This window comes from Panthera tigris, chromosome E2 (genome assembly GCF_018350195.1).
Source record: "Panthera tigris isolate Pti1 chromosome E2, P.tigris_Pti1_mat1.1, whole genome shotgun sequence".
Classification (NCBI taxonomy): domain Eukaryota; kingdom Metazoa; phylum Chordata; class Mammalia; order Carnivora; family Felidae; genus Panthera; species Panthera tigris.
The window spans coordinates 32,387,212-32,408,465 of NC_056674.1; the positions used below are offsets into that span (position 1 = coordinate 32,387,212).

Sequence of the window (21,254 nt, forward strand, 5' to 3'; positions counted from 1 at the left end):
CGGGGCGGCTGTGTCACCTGGGGAGGCTCCGGCTTCGCCCCCGGGAGAAGGCAACCGTGTGCGTGCCCGGGGTCTCGGCTGGGGACAGCTGGGGCAGCAGCCCCCTCCCCGGACAAGGGCACACGGGACCCGGTGGCTCCGCCCCCGCCGTGCCCACGCAAACACGCGCTCACAGCCCACCAACACACGCGGCGTCCCCTCACCCATACACCCGGACGCGTGGCATCGACCTTCACGTCCAGAAGTACGGACGCGCGCTCGCGCGGCGAGGCACGCACGTTTGGGCTGTGCGCGCACCCAACGCCGAGGCCCACGCGGGCCGCGATGTCACGCACACGTCTACGTACACACAGACACACACACCTGCGGCCTTGTGGGCATGGTGTCCTCGTATCCTTGCAGACGCACGACAGTAAATGCAGGCAAGCCCACAGCGCGCGCGGCCACCAGAGCGGCCACGCAGCGCCCCCCACCCTCCACAAGCACACACCCACAAGCACACAATCTTAGTCGCATCGGCCCTAGCTCCAAGGACCTCCTCTTTCCCTGGGCAAGATCACCCCAGAGGTAGCTGGGCCCGGGCTGGTGTCATCGCATCTGAATGAGCACCCAAGGATAGGTTCAGGGGGCTCTGGGGCGAAGTCCAGAATCTGTCTTGTTCCACACCCCGCACCCCCAGCTCCCAGCCAGCCTAACCCCACTTCGTTCCCTGGGTCATCTCCTGGAGTGAGTAAATAGACCGGTTCCAAGCCATCCTTGTAGACTGGGCCTCGTCGTGTCCACTGCCCGTCGCTACCCTGTTTGCTGTGAACCTCCCGGTCCCTTTGAGGCTCTGAGCTCTGTGGGGCCGGGGACCCCGGCAGCCCCGTGCGTCTCTTCACGCCTCCTACGGTACCTGTGCTCGGTGTGCAAATAAAGGAGAGAAGCGAAGAACAGGGACTGGCATTCCCATTTAACAGCCAGGAAGACTGAGGTCCAGAGAAGGGCAGCACTTAGCTGGCTACCCTCAGCAGAGCTGGGCCGACTGGGCCTGTGGCCTCTGTGGCTCTGTACCCCAGTCCTGCCCCCATCTGTGGGACCCCTTGATGCCCTCCTCCCCCTCCTCCTCCCCCTCAGGCCTGGGCAGTGCCACAGGGACAAAGGCAGGTAGGCAGCAGGGTGTCCTGGGAGCCCCTGGGCTTCCCATCCAGGCTCTGCCTTGTCCCAGCCCCCAGAGAAGGCTGGTGGCTCCGGGACAAAAGCCTAGTTCCAGCGGGACCTCCACCCCGCTGAAGGGCTGGCTGCCAGCTCTTGCTTGTGTCCGTTCCCCTGCTCCTCTCCAGAAGCTCCCCCGACCTAGGCACGGACCACAGTTTCCTGGCCCCGAGATGCAGGCTAGAGGGGAAGAGAAGCAGAAGGAGACAGCAGGGGTCAGTGTTTGTTCAGTGGAGGCCGCGCAGGGGGAGCGGGGGAGGACCAGTGTCTCCCAGGCAGGGCACCCAGCAGACAAGCCGACACAGGGTGTCAGATCCGCACGCCGAGCCCCTGGGCGCGGCTCCGAGCCGGGAAGCCCAGCTCTGCGTCCGTCCGGGATCCCACACTGGCATGGCAGGAAGGACCTTTAGAGTGTCCCAGCTTGGGGACATTCCGGCTTCTGTTTTGGAACAGCAGAACCCTTTCTTCAGATGATGATGATGATTTTTTTTTTTGTTTTCAGTTCTCAGCGAAGGTGTAACTTACATTCAGTAATTTCACCCCCAGAGCACGCAAGTCTGCTAGTTTAAAAAGCACGGTGGCGTCACGGCTACCACGATCGGGGTTAGGAGAGGTCCACTGGCCCCGCTTAGGTCCCCCGCGGCCCTCTGGGGTCGACAGCTGCCCTCCCCCCTCGCTACCACTGGTTCAACCACTGATCCCGTCTTCCAGAATGACGTATAAATGGGATCCTGCATTGTAACAGCCGTTGCATTTAATGACGTATGTAACGATGCGCTAGGATTATGCCCACGGTGCCGTGCGTGTCCGTCGTTCATTCCTTTTTATTGCTGAGTAGTATTCCATCGTATGGAGGAACCGCGGTTTATTTACCTATTCTCCACCTAGCGGCAGCTAGGCTGTGTCTACTTTCTGGCCATTACACACAAAGCTTCAGTGAACAATTGTGTCCAGATTTTATGTGAACGTAGTGTTTTCCCCCTCCTTGGTAAATACCTATGGTGGGGATTCCTGGGTCACATGGTAAATCTATATTTAACTTTCGGAGAAACTGCCAAGGTTTCCCAAAGTGTCTGTAGCGTTTTTGCCTTCCTGCCAGCAAGGAGGGAGAATTCCAGGTGCCCTGAATCTTCACCAGCAATTGGTGTTGTAACTTCTCGCCATGATTCTAGCAGGTGTCTATCAGGTGATGTCTTGCTTAGAAACCCCAATCTACAGAACAGGAAAGTAGAGTTGCCCTGGGTGAAGGCAGGAACCGAGTGGGGGCCCGGGGCTCTGTGCGCTGACCCCGCCTCATGCACAGAGGGGGCTCCTGAGTATCTCTTGGAGCCAAGGCCACAGCCAGAGAGAGAAGACGGGTTGCCCGAGGTGACACAGGGCAACGAGAGGGAACGGGGCTAGGACCAGACCTTTGAGCCAGTGACTTGTCCTTGGGAGCATTGTGTCACTCCTGGAGGGGAGGGACACTCAAGCCAGCTCCGGGGGCGTCCTGGCTGGCCGGACCAGAGACTGAGTCGGGCACAGGGATGCTGGCCGTTCCAGGGCTGATACCACTCGGGGGTATCTGATAAGGCCACACGGTGTGGGAGACGCAGCCGTAGACAGGAGGCCTTGCTTCCTCCCGCGTGGACCTCTCCACAGGGCTGCTTGAGTGGCCTTACAATGTGGTGGCTTTCTTCGCCAGAGTAGCAGGGCAATGTCCTCTGCCCTAGCCTCAGATGTCACAGACCCTCACGTCCACTGGATTCTATTGGTCACACCTGACCACACTGTCACAATGCGGGGGAGGCCGGCTACATACGAGTGGGCATCGAAAGATGTGAAGAACACTGGGGGCCATCTACCTATCGAGACCAACAAGCTACGTGATTAGAGATAACGGCAAGTGATTTGAGTAACCCAGAAAATAATAGGAGCAGGAAAGGTACATGTCTTAGTTCCAGCGTCCCCAAAAGCAGAGCCTGAGACAAGGATTTGGTGCAGGTGGGTTATCCACGAGCTGACTGCAGGAAGCAGTGAGGGAGCAAGACAAGAGAGACAGGGAAATGAGAAAAGCAAATACAGGTGTTTCAGGGAATCGGTTACCTCTGTGGACCACTGGGCCCAGTACCCCTGGACACCCTCTGTGGTGCTGAGCAAGACACATCTCAGAACTGTCCCGCTGAAGGCCACGAGTTTGTGGCCTCTATCTACCAGTTTCCATCCGTCCCTCATTGAACGGGCCATCAACTCCCCTGCATTGCAACCTCCAGCCCACACCCCCCCCTCCCCCACCATAATATACAGAGGTTAGACACGCTGCCGAGGCTTTTTGGAAAACGCCAGGAACAGAAAAGCCGGGTGGCGAGTCAGCTCCAGAACTGTTCATCGCCCACCGCGGTAGTCAAACTCCACTCAGGCAGCCTGAATGGATGTGGCTCAGACCACTTCCCAAGGCGGTGCCATCCAAGCTGGAGCCCTTGAATCCGAATTACCCAGCAGAGGCTGTGGGAACAGCAAAGGAAGGGTGAACTGGCTGCAGGGGCCCTCAGGGCCGTGTGGCGGGAAGAGAGGAGATGGAACGTGGTCAGAGACCTAGGTTAGGGCCAGATCACATAGGGCCCAGCAGGCCACAGCGGGGAGAGGGGTTCTACCAGGGAAATAACTTACTGTGTGACCTCAGGCAAATCGCTGCACCCCTCTGAGCCCGGTTTCCTTACAGACCGGACAACACAGATACCATTCTAAGCATGGTCCACTATGAAACTCATGTTAGGCACGTTGTGTATTTCACCTCTGATGGTTCAGGACTCTGCCTCTCTCCTGACACCCCCGCCCCCCGCCGTCTCTCTGTCCCCATGTCCTTAAAACTCCAGCTGCAGGCAGAGTGCGAAAGTCCATGAGTCCTCCTAGTCAGGCCACAGTGACCGAGCCCCCTGCTGGGTGGTGGGACCAGAGCCTTCGCGGGTCAGTCTCCAGTGCCCTTGGCAGTGTGGCCAGCCCACGCCCCTCAGCTGCCCGCACCCCAGCTGGATCAGGCCGCCTCAGGCCTCGGCCCCGAGCATCGCCCCTCCTGTGCCAGCACACTTCTCTCCTGCTGTTCCACCTGCCGGAATGCCCTCCCCCGCTTTGCTCTGCTTGCTTCCTTCCCCTTCCTCACACTTCAAGAGGCGCCTCCCCCCCACCTGAAAGTTTCCTGATTCCCCTGTCGTCCCCGCTCTCCTTCCCCGCGTGTCAAACCTAAAACGGTAGGCTGGGTTCTCAGTTTACCTACCTGTCCCCCGACGGGGTCCATCCTTTACCAGGACACGTGTGATTTGGGGTTATGCTTGATGTTATTATTCGTCCTTCCTTTCTCCTTGTCACTGGCTGACACAATGTTACATACTTACTTGTGTCTTTGTCTCTTCCCCCAACTACAACTTTCTGGGAAGAAAGGGGGCTCTTTTACCCCCTTTCTCCCCATTGCCTAACAAGCACCTGGCACAAAACAGATGCCTAATAAATATCTGTGGCATAGTTGAAGGACTGACCTTCCCATCCCTGAGCGTGTACGATGTCATAATACCAAAAGCCAGCATCTGCCAAATAGTTACTATGCCCTGACCACAGTGACAGCGTCCTCTCTAATCCTTGCAATAGCTTGATTTACTCCAGAATGTGTACCATTATTTTCTCTGCATATATACATGTAGATTTATTATATGTGTTAATATACACATAGGAATATATAAAGTCGAATATATTAATTAAATTAAATTAAATATAATTAAAGTCTAATATTAAACTAATAATAAATGTATTAATGTCTAATATTATCTATATTAAAATACAAATAAATATATGTATATTTATTTATTATCTATATTATATATAGGTATCTATATCTATATTTATAATATTATCTATATTAAAATATAAATAAATATCTGTATACGTTTCATACATTACAGAACCTAGAATACATATATAATAATCATATAATATATATGTACGCACACATTCACGAAGCAGATACTTGTATAGCACTTAAGATGTGTGAGCCCCTTGCCTCAGAACTTTACAAGTATTGATTCATTAATTCTCAAAACAGCCCTTGGAGTAGGTTGAAGGGCAGCCCCAGAAAGTTACATCCAGGTCCCAACCTCCGGAATCTGTGAATGTGACCCTATTTGGTAAAAGGGTCTCGGCAAAGGTAATGAAGTCAAAAAAATTTAAGGTGAGATCGTCCTGGATTATCCGGGTGGGCCCTAAGTCCAATGGCAAGTGTCCTTACAGGGGACAGAGAGGAGGGGGGGGCCATAAGAAGACCAGCCCAGCCACAAGCCAATGAACTCTGGGGCCACCCGGAGGCGAACAGGCAAGGAAGGGTCCTCCCCGCAATGCCTTCAGGGGCAGCGTGACCCTGCCAGCACTTTGATTTCAAACTTCTGGCCTCCAGAACTGTGGGAGCATAAATTTCTGTTGTTTTAAACCCCCCAGATCGTGATAATTTGCCACAACAGCCCTAGAAAGCTAATACAGCTCTGTTGAGTGTTATTATTGTCCCCATTGTACAGGTAAGGAAAATGAGGCACAGAAAGATCGAGTAACTTGTCCAAGGCCACACAGCTAGTGAAAGGTGGAGGCCAGATTCAAATCCAGAGTCTGTGCTCTGAACCATGATGCTCAGCAGGGAGAGGTTACGTGACTTTGGCCACCGGCCCTCAGCCGGTAAATGGCAGATCCAGGATTCGAACCCAGGACGCTCGGCAGAGGGCATCACCTTCTCCTGAGGCTGTAGCACCATTAGCTTCCCAGTCCCTCCCTACAGGGCCCTCTTTCATGGGGGGGGGGGGGGTGGGGGGAGTGTCAGAGGAGCAGGTCCGTGTCTGGGACTTTCCCAGTCGGACCACCCGCCTGGCCAGCTGGGCCCCAGGTTGTTCCACGAAAGACCATGATTACACGTTGCAACCCGGCACCTTCCCGCTTTATCTTCCCACAATTAGGCAAAGGCTGGTGGTGACAAATGGCCCCCACGCCCATGGCATCACGGCTCCCAGGGACTCTGCTCTCGTCCGCAGGCCGCTGAAGCTCATTCATCCTTTTCGGGCTGCCCGGGTTGGAGTGGATAAATCAAGCTAGCTTGTGAGCCAATTACAAGGTCATCACTCAGCGGAGAGAGAGGATTGCCTGGGGTTTCTGAACTTCATATTTTATTAGAACGGCTGGCAGGGCAGGGAGGGCCACTGACCTCAGGAGAAGCATGGCTTCCCATCCATCAACACAGCGCACATGCCCAGACAAGGGGTCGCCTCTCCTCGTTCTCTATAGGGCTTGGCGTTCAGCCCTCAGTGAGGGTCCATGGACGCAGGGGCAGGAGGGTCCAGGCTCCCTCCACCCTCTCCCAAAGCTGCCCCGTGGCCCCCTTGCTTTCTTATCTCTGAGAATACAGCTGAGCCTCGCCCCATGCCAGGGCGGGGGTGGCTCCAGCCTCTCCTAGCTGTTGGGAGGGTGGCGTTTACAGTTCAAACCCCGACTCTGTCGCTCACGAGGGTGTTGTGACTGTGCGCAAGTGACTTACCCTTTGTTCGCTTGAGTTTCCTCATCCGTGAAATGGGCCACGAGGATTAAATGAGATAATACTTGCAGAGCGCTTGACTTCACACGTGGTTCCTGTTTTCAGAAAATTTCCGGGCGACTCAGAGAAACGGGAGGTGCCAAACGATGGATCTGGGCAAAGTGGGGCCTCAACCGCTCCCCGAAGAAAGGCACTGGGGCCACCCAGTCTCCTTTGGGGAGGTCAAGGCTGCCTTCAGCTGGGGTGGGCACGCTGGCCGTCACGGCTTTGCCCTCCCTTCCAGCCCTTTGATCTCCTGGGTGCCAGGAGGGGAATGGGTAGCCCCCTGGCTATCATTCCACCCCTGTACAAAAATAATAATCACATTTCTCGAGTGTGACGCACTTACCTTGCTAGGTAAGTTAGGAGTGGGTTCTGCTTCGGGAGATAAAGAACTTCACTGATGATGGCTTGAACCGGTGGTTCTCAAGGTGCACCTTGTACCCAGGCCAGCACCGTAGCATCACCTGGGAACACGTGAGAAACAAAACTGTGAGGCCCCATCCCAGACCTATCAAATCAGAACCTCCAGGCACTGCAGCCTAGCTATCTTTGTGTGTAACCAGCCTTCCAGGTAATTCTAGTGGAAGCTAGACTTTGAGAACCACTGACTTAAACCAACATAGAGGTTAAGTGTCTATCCCTTAGAATAAATCCAAAAATAGATGGTCCAGAGCCAGCGTGACATCTCCATCCTTTCGTTCCACCATCTTCAGTACGTGGACCCGTTCCCGAGATCACTTCATACGCCAAGGTGGTTGCTAGAGCTCCAGCCATCATGTTTGCATCCCAGGCAAGAAGGAGAATGAAGCAAGGAGGAAAGAGCAACAGGTTTGTCTTTATTGAAGCAGATGAACTCCACCGCCACAGCCAACAACTTCCACTTATATCTCCTGGGTCAGCCCTCGCTGCAAGAGAGATCAGGAAACATGATCTTTTATCTGGGCACTTTGCTGGCCAACCAAAGAATTCTGGGCCTGTAGGTAACAAGGAAGGGAAAGACGGACATTGAGTGGGTATCTAGCCAACTCTCCCACACGAACACGGCCTCCTCTAATCCTCCCATCGATCCTCAGAGGGAAATGTGATTATTTCCCCCACCTTACAAGTGAGGGGAATGACCTTCAAAGAGATCAAGGTCAAGTAGCCAGAAGGAGCTAATTAGCCTTGGCTGAATGACTTCATTCTCTTGCCCCGTATCTCTAGGCTTGCTCTCCACCTACAGGGGCACTTGGGGGTGGGGGGGCGGGGTGTGCACAGGGGCTTATGTGACTTTTTCCCCTTCTCCAGGCCCCAACAACGATGTACCCCACTCTCAGAGCCAGAAGTTTCCAGGCCTGAGCGGGGTGGAGGATGGAAAGACGAGAGGGGAGGGGTCAGGCCCTCTCCAGAGCCCAGGAAGCCACGTCGCTTTCCAGAGGTAAATAGTAAAACTTAATTAGCAGGTCACACGTGCCAGGCAAATAATCCTCAGGCTTTCAGCGGCATCTGTCTCCGTGTGCTCAGAGGGACTATCGCGAGCTCCCTTCCGCCTGGGCACTGATGCTCACGCCTGCCTGCACGGTGGGGCTCGCTCAGCTGGTGAGGGCCAGGCTGGGTCCATGGGGTGCTTTCTAGTGAATCCCTCTGACCCCGGGCCCTTTGAGGAGCCCAAAGTGTGGCCTCAAACAATATCGCAGTCAGAGCGCTAACGGCCGGAGACTCGTCCCTCAACTCATACGGAGTCACTGAAATACTTCCAGAAAATGGAACTGACGGGGTGGGGGGGGGGGGGCGGCAAGAAAGCAGCTTCAGAAACAAAAGGAACAAGTCAGAGCCTCAGTTTAGGTGGTGGTGGGGGCCCCTCAGTTTTGGGGGGGAGCCCAAAAGAGGCGAGCTGTGGGCTTGGGGCACAGGCACGGCCCCCTACTCTCCTCTGAAAGTTCCCTCCTTCCCTCTTGGCCTCTAGCCAGTTGCAGGCTTTCCTGTTGGCTCCCTGGAGTTAAGGACCACCCTGTCTTTGGGTTGAGAATCACCCCCTTGCCACCTTGTCGGGGGAGCACGTCCAGTGAGTGCCCGGGCGTGCACTGCGGAGGGAGTTCGGGGTCTTTTCTTCTGGGTAAGAAGGCTTGAGTCTCTTTTCTGGAAGGAGGCAAAGGAAGAGACACAGATACCTGAGATGGGAGAGGTATAGGGACCTGGTGTCACAAATACAAGACCACAGGTCAAATTTCCCTCTGTCCCTTACCAACCGTGAGCCTACACAAAACTTGGTGTATCTGGGCCTCAGTTTCCACCTCTGTAAAAAATGGGGATGCCCCAGTTATGTGTTTTACCTGTCCTCAGCTTTGAGTCCCTACTTTTTTTAATGTTTACTTATTTATATTTTGCGAGAGAGAGAGAGAGAGAGAGAGAGAATCCCAAGCAGGCTCCGTGCCATCAGCGTAGAGCCTGATGCAAAGCTCGATCCCACAAAATCAAGGGTCAGACGCTTAATCGACAGAGCCACTCAGGCACCCCCGATTACCCACTTTTAAGCAGAGCCTGTGTATTGCATTTTTTTTTTTTTTTAATTTTCTGTATATTACGGTGTTTTGACATCTTAACAAACTCTTTCTGGCTGGGAGAGTCTGCCTCTCCCTGGGCCAGCCAGTTCTTAGAGGTAGCAAAGGGCCCAGCTGGAGCGTGCCTTTGATATGCAAACTAGCCAATCGGAGCCTTTCCTCCTCTTTCTTGCCTGGGCACCCAGGAGGCACTGTTTCTCTGCCTTCATCATCCCAGGGCCAGGTGCCCGGCAGCTAGAGACCGCCCCTACAGCCCAAAGCCGGAAATTATTCAAACTAGCCCTTCTAGGCTGTTCTCCCCGCCCTGCTTTGCCTCTGCCTCCGGGAACCCCGCGCAGCCCCCTAACGTCTCCTGCCTCCTGTCCACCCCGGGGGTCTTTCCCTTGTGGCCCTGCATGGTGTTCCGTGCCTCCCCTCTCTAGGACCTGTGAGTCTCATAACCGTTGTTATTATTACTTATTACTGAGCCTCTCCTGCCCCTCCTCTTGTGGCTACATCCAACTGGGCGGCTCACAAAGGGTACAAAAGAGCCTGCCCAGAAAGTGGGGGGGGTCTCCCAGCTGCACCCTCCCTGGCCCTGAGGCCAAAGCAGTGGGGACGTGAGGGCTCAGAGGGGACGTGACCGGGACAGCAGAACCCGGGATGGGGGCTTCCTGCTTCTCCGGTCAACTGTGGTCCTAGAAGGCCGTCATCAGGGACTGAAGGCGGGTGGGGCTGGGGTACGTCGTGGGGCCCAGGGTCGCTTCCCTGCAGGTGGCATCCCCCCTCCTTCCCACCCACGCTGGAGGCGGAAACCCGGGGTGGGGGGGCGGGCCCAACCTCAAGCGCAGCCAATCAGCTCAGCAGCGCCCACTGGTCAAAAGACGCTTCTCTACGGTCCACCCTAAGCCAGGCTCCGGTCGCCAGTTCTGTGAGACCAGCCCGCCCAGCCTCCAGTGAGGCCACCCTCCAGCTGCACCCAAGGGATCCTCTTACTCCAGCTCGCCGTTCCTGGGGCCCCTCTCACTTCGGGCGACAGCCAAGCTTCTAAAACGGGCCCCAAGATTCCTGACACACCCCCCCCCTTTATTCGATCGAATGCTACTCTGGGGGTTGTCATGTCGGGATTTGGCAGGTGGGATTAAAGTCCCAAAGCAGCTGCACTTAAAATACAGAGCTTGTCTAAGGGAGGCCGACCTAACCACGGGAGCCCTTCACAAAGCAGAGTTTTGTCCCACCGGTGGCCAAAGGGGAAGTCAGAGAGACACGGCGGCCTTGGAGAAAGCGAGCATCCTTGCCGTGAACTGCCCACGGAGAGGAGCACGTCTCGAAGCTCCAAGCGGCAACCCCCCACTCCCAACTACCAGAATTCAGTGACCTTGGTCCAACAGCCACAAAGAAATACGGTCTGCCAACAACTGGAGAACTTGAGACGGAACCTTAAACGTCGGGAGAGAACAATAGGCCCAGACACCTTCATTTCAGCTGGTGAGACCCTGAACGGCGAACTCAGTCAGGCCAGGCGTCGATTCCCGATTTACACATACCCGTCGGCGAAGAAATGGATGTTGTTGAGTCTGCTAAGTTTGTGCTGATGTGTGACACGGCAAAGGGCAATAACAGACTCTACCTGGAGCACCCCTCTGTCTCCCCCCCCCCCCCCCCCGCCACAGGCTCTGCCCTCCTTCACAGACACAGATTAAGCCTTCATTTCCAAACCTGACATCCCTTCAACCTTCAGGAGGACCCGAGTAAAAGGCCCCTTGGGCCGTGAATTTTCCCCGGGGTCCACCTCAGGGCAGAAGTATCCCTCTGGGGCCACATCTGACCTTGCCGGCCCCCTCCCATGCCCTGTACCCGATGTTATAGCCGCCTTCGGCAAATGCACATTCTCAGGACACAGCGCACGCATTCCCGAACTCCCGGGCCTTTGCACATGCTGTTCTTTCTGCCTGGAACGTTCTTACCCTGCCCCCTGAGTCCAAACGCGTCAGCATCCTTATCCCCTCTTCACGGCAGCCTTCCTGAAGGACCGAAAGTCACTACCACCCCTGGGGCTCATATTCTGCACCTGTTTCGACTCTAGGACGACCTGTCTGTCTACCTCCTGCACGATGTTCCTCAAGTGCAAGCGGCCTTGTTTCGTCCCTCTTTCTGGGCTGGACCTGATGTTTGGCACCCTCAGTAGCTGCATGAGTGAAGGACCCTTGCCCCACGCGACCAGCTCCCCCCGCCCCCAAGATGCATACTCGGTTCCCGGGGCCTGGGTCAGGATTGGACAGTGTAGCATCCCACACCCCTCGTGTTTGGGCTGTGGATCGGATTCTAATAGGCCTCCCTTGTCTGGCCTAATGGGGAACAAAAACAGCTTCCATCGAGCTGCAGGGAAGGATGTGGCAGGGGAGAGCCCACGTGGGTCGGGGAACCCACGGTCCACTGTTGGGAGACGGGCCCTGTGGTTGGCCCACTGCTCCTCCCTCGCCGCCAGGCCTGCTCGCCTGAGGTCCACGGGCCCCGGTGACGTCCTCGGCCAAATCCTCTGGGCATCGGGACCAGACAGGAACAGCCAGTCAATAAGCATCTAACTCGGGGGAAGCTGGGCCCGCAGAGGGGGCCTGGCCGGTGAGGCCCCGGCTGTCTTGAGGAGGAAGGCCTCAAGATGAGCAGCGGTCTGGGGGTTGCTGAAGCTGGCCGCCATCCGCTTTGGCAGGAGAAGCTGCCATGGATCCCCCCCTGACGGCACCACGACCCCTTGGAGTTGACTCCTGCACGGCCCCGGGGTCTCGGGGACCGGTCACCGGCCTGTAGATGTAGCTTGGCGAACTCGGGGGTCTGACCGCCCGAGCTTTGCCAACTATTGATGGACAGACCAGGGCAAATCATTTAATTTCTCTGGGCCTCAGCTGACGCGGCAGTAAATGAGGAGTTCGTGGTGATAACGCGCGGAGGATGAAACGAAACAACGCACGAGAAGGTTCGGCGCCCGCCTGGCGTATGGAAAATTGCCGAATAAATATCGGCGATGATGGTGGTTGGTGACGACGATGACGGTAGGGATGATTCTTCCGTCCGCTGCCTCTACATTCAGGCACATCCCAGCCCGGCCCTAGCAATCGGTTCAGAAGGGAGTTCCCTAACACCCGAGAAGAGGGACTTACGAGGATTCCGAGAGGCAGAAGGTGGGGCGAGGGGTGGCAGAGGGAACTTCCTGCTCCCCTAATGTGTTGCCTATATTTCCCAGACGTCTCGCACTGAGGAGGGCCCTGTGACTGGGGCCGGTCAACGAGCAGAAGCCGTGCATGCGACTTCTGGGCTAAAGCATTTGAAAGCCGATTCTCAACCTTCTACGTGTCCCTTCTGTGGTCACGGAGCCACGTGGTGAGACCGTGGAGGCTGTCGGCCTCACCAAGTCAGTGCAAGGGGCCCCCCGAGGGCCCCTTCATCTGCACGGGACTCTTCATGGGTGACGCATGGGCTTCTGTGGGGTTCGGGCAAGGTTACTTTGCGGCATAACCTAGGCCATCCTGGTCAGCACGGGATGGCTGAGCTATTTGATGGTGTGTTATTCAACCTCAAGGCTTTGGTTAGCCCTGACTTGGAGTTTAAAATAGCATTTCAATAACCTCGGCCTCCTCCCGCTCCCCCATCAGCCAGGGGAAGAGGGAGACAGGGGCCCATGGCTTTCGAACCCATGAGATGAGGAGGCTATTTCTTTTTTTTTTTTTTTAAAGTTTATTTATTTTTTTTGAGACAGAGAGAGACAGAGCATGAACGGGGGAGGGGCAGAGAGAGAGGGAGACACAGAATCTGAAACAGGCTCCAGGCTCTGAGCCATCAGCCCAGAGCCCAACGCGGGGCTCGAACTCATGGACCGCGAGATTGTGACCTGAGCCGAAGTCGGACGCTTAACCGACTGAGCCACCCAGGCGCCCCGAGGAGGCTATTTCTTTAAAGAAATTTGTTTTCAATGTTTCTCTGTTTTTGAGAGAGACAGAGTGTGAGCAGGGGAGGGGCAGAAAGAGAGACACACACACAAAATCCAAAGCAGGCTCCAGGCTCGGAACTGTCAGGACAGAGCCTGACGCGGGGCTCGAACTCCTAGACTGTGAGATCGTGGCCTGAGCCGACGTCAGACGCTTAACCAACTGAGCCCCCCGGGTGCCCTGGGAGGCTATTTCTAAGTATAGTAATGCATTGAAAGAACGCTTTCATAGGCAGGCTCTGTTAAAGAGGAGGCAAAGCCATCTGTCTTAGATGGGAGCTTGTCTACCGGCAGGTTCCCAGGGCAGATGCCAGCATGGCAGGACCAGGATGCTACAGAAGGAAGGGGTAGAGGTGGGGAAAAGGGACAAAAAGCAGAGGGAGCAAAAGCAGCCTGACCCCCATCCCAGGAGGCTTGTGGATTTCCCTTCCCAGGGCAGGGAGAGCAGCGAGGGCTTTATGCCATCTCGGGCGTTGGGTGAGTTTCATAAGCAGCTTGTGGGGGAGGCTGTGATGCCTCTACTCTCCCCCTTCACCCAGTTTTGAGGGCGGTTTTGAGAACTTACACCGGGGGAGCCCCATGCTCTCTTCTAAAGAGCATGACCTACCTTTAGAGTCCAAGCAGAAGAGAAGAAGGAAATGCAAACCCCAGCCGGCACTCTGCTACAGCAAGTCCCCTTACTGGGGAGCACTCAGGACCTGGTCCTGGCCAGGGCCCTGCCTGAGGTGGCCCAGGAGGGCAGCTCTCCATCACGGCCACCAGCCAAGCGCGGCTCGTTCGCTTCAGAACCTTAACAACAAACACGCAAACCCTTCGAAAGCCATGGGCCCCTGTCTCCCTCCTCCCCTGGCTGATGGGGGAGCGGGAGGAGGCCGAGGTTATTGAAATGCTATTTTAAACTCCAAGTCAGTGTTAACCAAAACCTTGAGGCTGATTAAACACGACCTTTGGGCTATGGGGCTCCAGCTCAAAAGGCAAACAGCTTCCACCCTCTCAACAGCTCCAGGCTTGTTTATTGGTTTGAAAGCCCTTAAGGGGCCCGCCAACCAGAGGGGTGAGCAGGGGAAACTTTAATATCTAAAGGGAGAGATCAAAAGCAGTTGACATTTCTGGCAGAGAGCAAGCACGTATGTATCTTTATATGTATAATGTTATAGCTGAGCAGAAGGAAAAAGGCATTTCTTCTCTGGGTTAAATCAAATCAGGCCACATGTTCTTGATCTCGACTGTGTTGTCTTGTAATCTAACCAAATTTAACTGACACTGAGCATTTCTGCTCTGAACAGTTAACATGGAAATTTGGCCCAAATAACTTTATATACATTCTGAACATGAACTTGGTTCAATCATCAGAGATGAGGGGAAGGGGCCCTCTCCACTCCCCTCCATGGAGCCAAGCAGAGGGGTGGCTGGCGGTAAGCCCCTCCACGTCTCCACGTCTGATCTTGGGGCCCTGGGGTTCTTTCCCAGCCATCCCAAAGAAGGGAGATGATCTTGACCTGGCAAAGGCATCTAACGGGCCGTGAGGTCTAGGAAGGTATCTCTGGGGCTGATCCACATTGAGGTTCCTGGTAACTCTGGTGAGGGCAGCTTTAGCGCGGTGTTGGGTGGGAAGCAGGGTGGCCTCGAACAACGGAAACGACGTCCCTCCTCAAAGCTAGCGCAGCGCCTGGCACAGAGCAGGTGCTCGGTCAGCGTGTGTGGAATAGATTCTGAATAAGCGAGTACGTGATTGACTCAAGCGGCTGGTTACTCAACAGCCATTTCCTCTCCCTCTTCCTTGCTAACCGGTGAGAGGAGACGGATGAAATTGCGCTGCCTTCTGCCCCCTCCCCTCCCCCCATTTACCGTGACAGGTGGCTAGTTGTCACCCGAAGTCCTCCCTTTCATTCCACGCTGCGGAAGTGTCCCCGAGAAGGGCCTGCCTTTGCTTCCATCTGGATGTGGCTACATCCCTACTTCTCATCAGTGGGATATTGTTCCCTGTGGGCCAAGATTCCAAGGAAGTGAGTTCTCTGTGCTCTCCCTCCGGATGGCTATGGTGGACAGAGAGGGGGCCCTCGGGGATAACAGAGCTCCAAGACGGAAGGAGCCTGGGTCCCCAAAGCACCATGTAGATAGAGGACACCACCCTGTGACCAGGAACACCAGCATTGGAGTGTGGAGGGGTCTGCAGGTAAATTTCTACTGTGTTAAGCACTAATATTTGGGGGATTATTTGTTATAGACCTGATGCTACCCTGACAAGTACACTTACTTTTTTTCAAATTTTATTTATTTATATTAATTTTTTGAATGTTTATTTATTTTTGAGACAGAGAGAGAGAGAGAGAGCAAGCGGGAGAGCGAGCATGAGCGGGGGAGGGGCCGAGAGAGAGGGAGACACAGAATCTGAAGCAGGCTCGAGGCTCCAAGCCGTCAGCACAGAGCCCAACGCGGGGCTCGAACCCACGAATTGCAAAGAAAAAAATTTTTATTAGTTTTCTTTATTTTCGAGAGGCAGAGGGAGACAGAGCGTGTGTGGGGGAGGGGCAGAGAGCGAGGGAGACAGGGAATCGGAAGCAGGCTCCAGGCTCTGAGCGGTCAGCACAGAGCCCGACGCGGGGCTCGAACTCATGAACTGGGAGATCATGACCTGGCCGAAGTCGGACGCTCAACCGACTGAGCCACCCAGGCGCCCCTCCATTCACTTTTCTAAGTTACTCACCTAAATAACTTGTGAGCACGTTGCTTAAACTCTCCGTACCTCAGTTTCTCTTCTGAAGTTGGAGACGTCTGCCGTACCAAACTCCTAAAATGGTTGAGAGAAAGAAGTCCGTAACGTGATCAGCAGGGTTGCCCGTTACATAGAAGTGTTTATTGTCGGTCAACTAATCTCACTACTGTTATTACCATTTTCAAGTTGGAAGCGGGTCAGATGACCCCCGTAAAGTCTCTTGTAGCCTCGAGATGCCATGATTCTCTAGGTGAGTCAGAATGTGCTGTGTCTCCAGTGGAGGAAAAACTACCTGTGAAAGAGGGATAGATAAAGAATGGGGCTTGAACTTCCTTCCTGCCGTATTCTCTGCCTCATGTGGACAAGGGCTCCTGGAGTGCCTTCATTCCTTAAGCTGATGGACTATCGATTGGAGCGGAGATCCGACATTTTATAATCAATCTTTCCTCCCCGTTTTGCACGATTCATGCTCTGAGACTAGGATGTTTCGTTTTGTTGTGGTTTGTTTTGGTCAAGCATTACTAGTAACTTCTTACACCCCGAGGGCCAGAGGAGAAACACTGGGAACCCTAGAACAGATTCTCCCCTGGCCTTGTAGTGGGGTGATGCCTCCTCTCTGAGCCGAAGGACAGAGAGAGCCCCGATGAGGAGTCGGGAGCACAGCATTCCAGTGGTCCAGTCCTGACTTTTCCCCTTCACAGTTCTTCTAGGGCCTCCATTTCCTCATCTGCAAAATGGGAACGATAATGTTTCCTACTTAAGAGGATTGTAGCAAGGGGTAAATGAAGTAATGTATGTAAGCTCACTAAAACTGTGGCTGGCAGTCAGGGATGTGTTCAGCTATAATTAGCAAAAAATCCTTCTACAGTGGCTTAAACAGGTAAGAATTTATTTTTATCACACACCCAAATGCCCATGAATAGACAGCCTGAAATGGTAAGTGGCTCAACAGCAACACTGGGGACTCTAACCCTATCCCTCTTTTTGCTCCAGCCATCCTTATCGCCATGACCTTCATCCTCAAGCTCGTAACCTCATAGCCACAATATGGCTGCTGTACCTCCGGACTCACAGCCACATTCCAGGCGAGAGGAAAATGGACGGAAGAAAGGGAAAGAGGTGGCGCATGTATCGGATCAGCAAAAATTTCTTCCCAGAAACCCTCGGCGGTGTCTCCTTGCCCAGAACTGTGTGGCCAACCCTGGTTTCAGAGAAGTATGGGAAAGCCATTTTTTTTTTCCTTCGAGCAAAGCACACTGCTACCCTGAAAACCAATTGGCGTTCAGGCGGTTTGCACAAAAGGAAGAAAGGAGCGGGAGCGGGGGAGCTGGAAATTTCGCTTCCGAGGTGGAGGGTCAAAAAGTATTAGCCACCTCCTGACAATAACCCTTTATTCCCGATGCCCCACATATCAGCTATAGCAAACCAAGAGCCAAGTATTAAATAGTTAGCATTTCACAATGACACATTTGAGAAGCGGCTCACTGTTTTCTGTGCCACAAGCTATTTATAGAGCAGATTTCTAATAAACACGGATTGGCAGCTGGGGGGTGGGGGGAGGTCAGCAGTGCACGGGCACGGCTTTATTGATGCCTTGTCAATCAACGGCTCTTATTTTGTTGTTTAATTTTTTTTAAGTGCGTGTAAGCACTTTCCCTGCTAATAGCGGGTTTATTGAACAGCTCCACAACGGGGTTCGTCTCTCCCGTAGACCGTGGCAGCTGATTATCAACTTTGCGGCTTCGGGTCGGAGGGTAAATTAACCCCGTGCCCGTGGCCCCTTCCTGGGGAATTGCAGGGGTCTGGACAAATTCAATAGCGTCCAATAAAACGTCCTACCTCTCCCGCTCCGGGCACCTCGCACCGGGCCTCAGCGTGGCTGTTGAAGCCAAGGGTGTAATTTGACAAATGGAACATCCAGGCACGTGGTCATGTTGGCCATTTTGTTAAGGCCCGAGGAGAATTCCGTGATCCGAGAAGGCTGGCCTCTCCCAGAACGCCGGCTTGCCCCTTCCTGAGCGCTCACGCTCCCTGCTCTGATCAAAGAGGTCCCCCTGGCTTAAAACCGCACGTGGCACCCCTACCCTTGAGCCTGCCATTCCGGCCGGGCCCAGCCCACCTCTTCTCTCTCTTCTCACCTCTTCTGTCTCCCATCTCTGCATCTCTCATGCCCAGTGCCGCCGAGTCGTGACTTGGTAACCCTAAACTCGTGTGCGATCTTTCCTTCCACACCTCACTTGGCCCCCTCCACCCACTCTCTCCCCTGACCTGCCATCGGCCCCCACGACATTGCCACTCGTCCAGCTTCTGCCCGTTCTTCAAGGCCCATCTCCAAATCTTCAGTATTATGATTATTATATTATTTATTTAATTTTAGAGAAAGAGAGAGTGTGTGTGAAGAGGGGGGATGAGCAGAAGGAGAGAGAGAGAGAGAGAGAGGGAAAATCTTAAGCAGGATCCACACCCGATGCTGGGTTCGATCCCATGATCCTGGGATCATCATGACCAGAGCCGAAGTCAGGAGTCAGAGGCTCGACTGACTGGGTCGCCCAGGTGCCCCTCCAAAACTTCATTATTTTTTATTTATTTATTTATTTTTAACATTTATTTATTTTTTGAGACAGAGAGAGACAGAGCATGAACGGGGGAGGGTCAGAGAGAGAGAGGGAGACACAGAATCTGAAACAGGCTCCAGGCTCCGAGCGGTCAGCACAGAGCCCGACGCGGGGCTCGAACTCACAAACCGAGAGATCGTGACCTGAGCCGAAGTCGGACGCTTAACCGACTGAGCCACGCAGGCGCCCCCAAAACTTCATTATTTAGGGAGCTACCTTTGCTCCTTCTCGATGCACGGGCCCCCGTCCTTATGAAAGGCCGCTGCTCAGTGTTGGTATTTCCGGAAGCCCAGACGACAATGACCGTAACGGTGATGATGGTGGTGATGCCGGTGATGGCGACAAGAGGTAGAAACAGCTCTCATTTGCCAAACTCTTACTGTGTGCCAGGCAAGGGGATTTTCCTGCGTGTCTTACCGTTGTAAGAGCTCCACGAAGCAGGTGCTATCATTGTTTCCATTTTATAGACCAGGAAACAGGGACAGAGAGGAGTGAAACGACTTGCCCAACGACTCCTTGCTGGCAAACAGCGGAGACTTGTGCCCTGAGCCGTAAGTCTCGAGGCCCGCACGCTTGGCTTCGTGTCTTTGTGTACTTCCCTGTCCCCGGTGCCCGTCACAGCTCAGTGTAGCTACACTCCAGAAGGCAGGAACCCTTGGCTACATCCAGTGGGCTAGCCTCACCCACTCTCAGTTTACAGCATCTGACAAAGGGGAACAAGACGAGAAAGGGTCAGAAAAAGTTCCCGGTTGTGACCCCAGGTCCTGATGGGCAAAGACTTGGCGGGGGGGAGGGAGGGGGTGTTGCGGAATAAAAGCCCTTGGCCGGCACTTTCTGGCAAAATGAATCCCTGGGGGGCTGGGGCATGGTTCTCAAAGCTTAAAAGCCCCAGACCAGAGATCTTTTGGAAGAGAGATGGTCAACGGGTTCTTTTAAACAATAGCTATGGGCGTGGGGTTTACAAGACAGATTCTCAGAATAAAAGGCCTGGCAGAGAACCCGCGCCTCTCATTCGTACACATCACCAGCCCCTTCTGCTCCAGGAAGTGGTGTAGCCGTGAGCACAGATCGGGGTCCATCGGGGTCCATTGGTCCCTGCTGTTCTCCCTCTGGTCGGCGAGGGGATGCCAGCAAAGGTGGAAATACTTAACGAGGCATCATTTTTAATTACCCAGATCTGGAGATTGGCCCTAGAAAAGGATCGTTTATCTCTGCCCTCCGATTAATCCCCCCCGCACCTCACCACGGAAACCGGGTAGCTGGTTAATGTTACAACGAACAAAGGAGCGGAGAAACTTGAAGGATCGAAATGTTCTGGGAGGAAGGAGCCAGACCGGCCGGATAGCAAGGAGGAAAGAGAGGACCCGGGGCTCGGGCCCTGTCGTCAGCCCCCTCGAGAAGGTCGGCCACAAGCGGGATTTGGGAGAGAGAACAAGGCGATGCAAGACAGGCGCTGTTCCTTCCGTGGGACAGTGGGCGCCTTGCCTCAGTCCACGGCCCCTCAAGCCCACACATATGCTGTCATGTTAACACAGCACAGAAAAGCCATCGAGTCGGACAAGGACTCGCGATGACAGGCGATCTCCTCTTGGGTCAGGGCTGGACCAAAAGGGTTAGAACAGAGGTGGCGAAGCCGGACATGTCACAAAGGCATAGCGGAAGTCCCTCGCGCCCCGCTCCTGGGGCAGGCCTCACCCTGTTGGTGCACCCCCACCTTTCCTGCTGCTACGATCAGCCTCTCTTTGCCTCAGGGCTTTCTCTGGCCCCTGGATCTCTCCACGCTCCAGCAGCCTGCACCCGAGACTGTACAAACACCCTCCTTCCTCTCCTCGCAGGAGGGAAACTGAGGCATGCCCTGCGCTGACTCTCACAGGGACCGCGGCAGGATTAAACTCTAGCTGCGCACAGTAGTAACTTGGTCGGCTTTCTTCCCCCCCTGCCCCCCAGCCCCCCGCATCCCACATCCCCACCCACACGCGTCCCAGGCTCACTTCCCCAGTAAACTACTGGCTCTCCCATCCTGGTGTCAGGATCTGCTTTGGGGGGAAGCCGAACTAAGACAAAGGGAGAGCTGGTGACAAAGGGAGGTGGACGGGGCCCCGGCGGGAGGCAAGCTCAGGCTCCCAGACCGGAGTTTGACAGAGACCCCTGGACATCTGCATTTCTTACGTGAAATCTCCCGTTTTGTTTGGTAGGGGAAGGATCACAAGATAAAAATAGCAATAGCCTCCTGGTCAACCCAAATGCGTTGAGATTAGCCTGTGGGCCACCTCAGGCCTCGAGCAGGAGACTGAGGCTGGATGGGTGAACCAGCACTTTTCAGGATGTATAAGGTGGGGATGACAGCCGGCTAGTCTCTTACTTCCCGCCAGGGCACTGAGACCTCCGGGCGTGTAATGAATGGCCTAGAAAGGCCAGAGTGACAAAGAGAACTCCCTGTGGCCTTTTCACATGTCACCCGGGAAGAGCACTGTCACCTTCTCCACCTGCACCTTTGGAGACCCCACACCCCTCTGTCTCTGCCCCAGAGGCTCTCCATTGCTCAGGCAAAATTGGGTTCAGTTCCCCAAATCGGGTGGGGGAAAGAATTAGCGATGTCAAGAAATTGGAGGTGAGTGGGTCCTCTTTTAAAGTATGGAAAACGTCT

The 21,254-nt window shown here is 54.6% G+C and overlaps 1 long non-coding RNA gene across 1 annotated transcript; it reads left to right on the forward strand.

The window, feature by feature from the left end:
- The first annotated feature begins 10,938 nt into the window (after nucleotides 1-10,938).
- LOC122234090 lies at nucleotides 10,939-20,525 on the forward strand. The gene is made up of 4 exons (XR_006211817.1): nucleotides 10,939-12,344; nucleotides 16,986-17,207; nucleotides 19,075-19,158; nucleotides 19,783-20,525. It is a non-coding gene; the product is annotated as an uncharacterized LOC122234090 (long non-coding RNA).
- The last annotated feature ends 729 nt before the right edge of the window (nucleotides 20,526-21,254 follow it).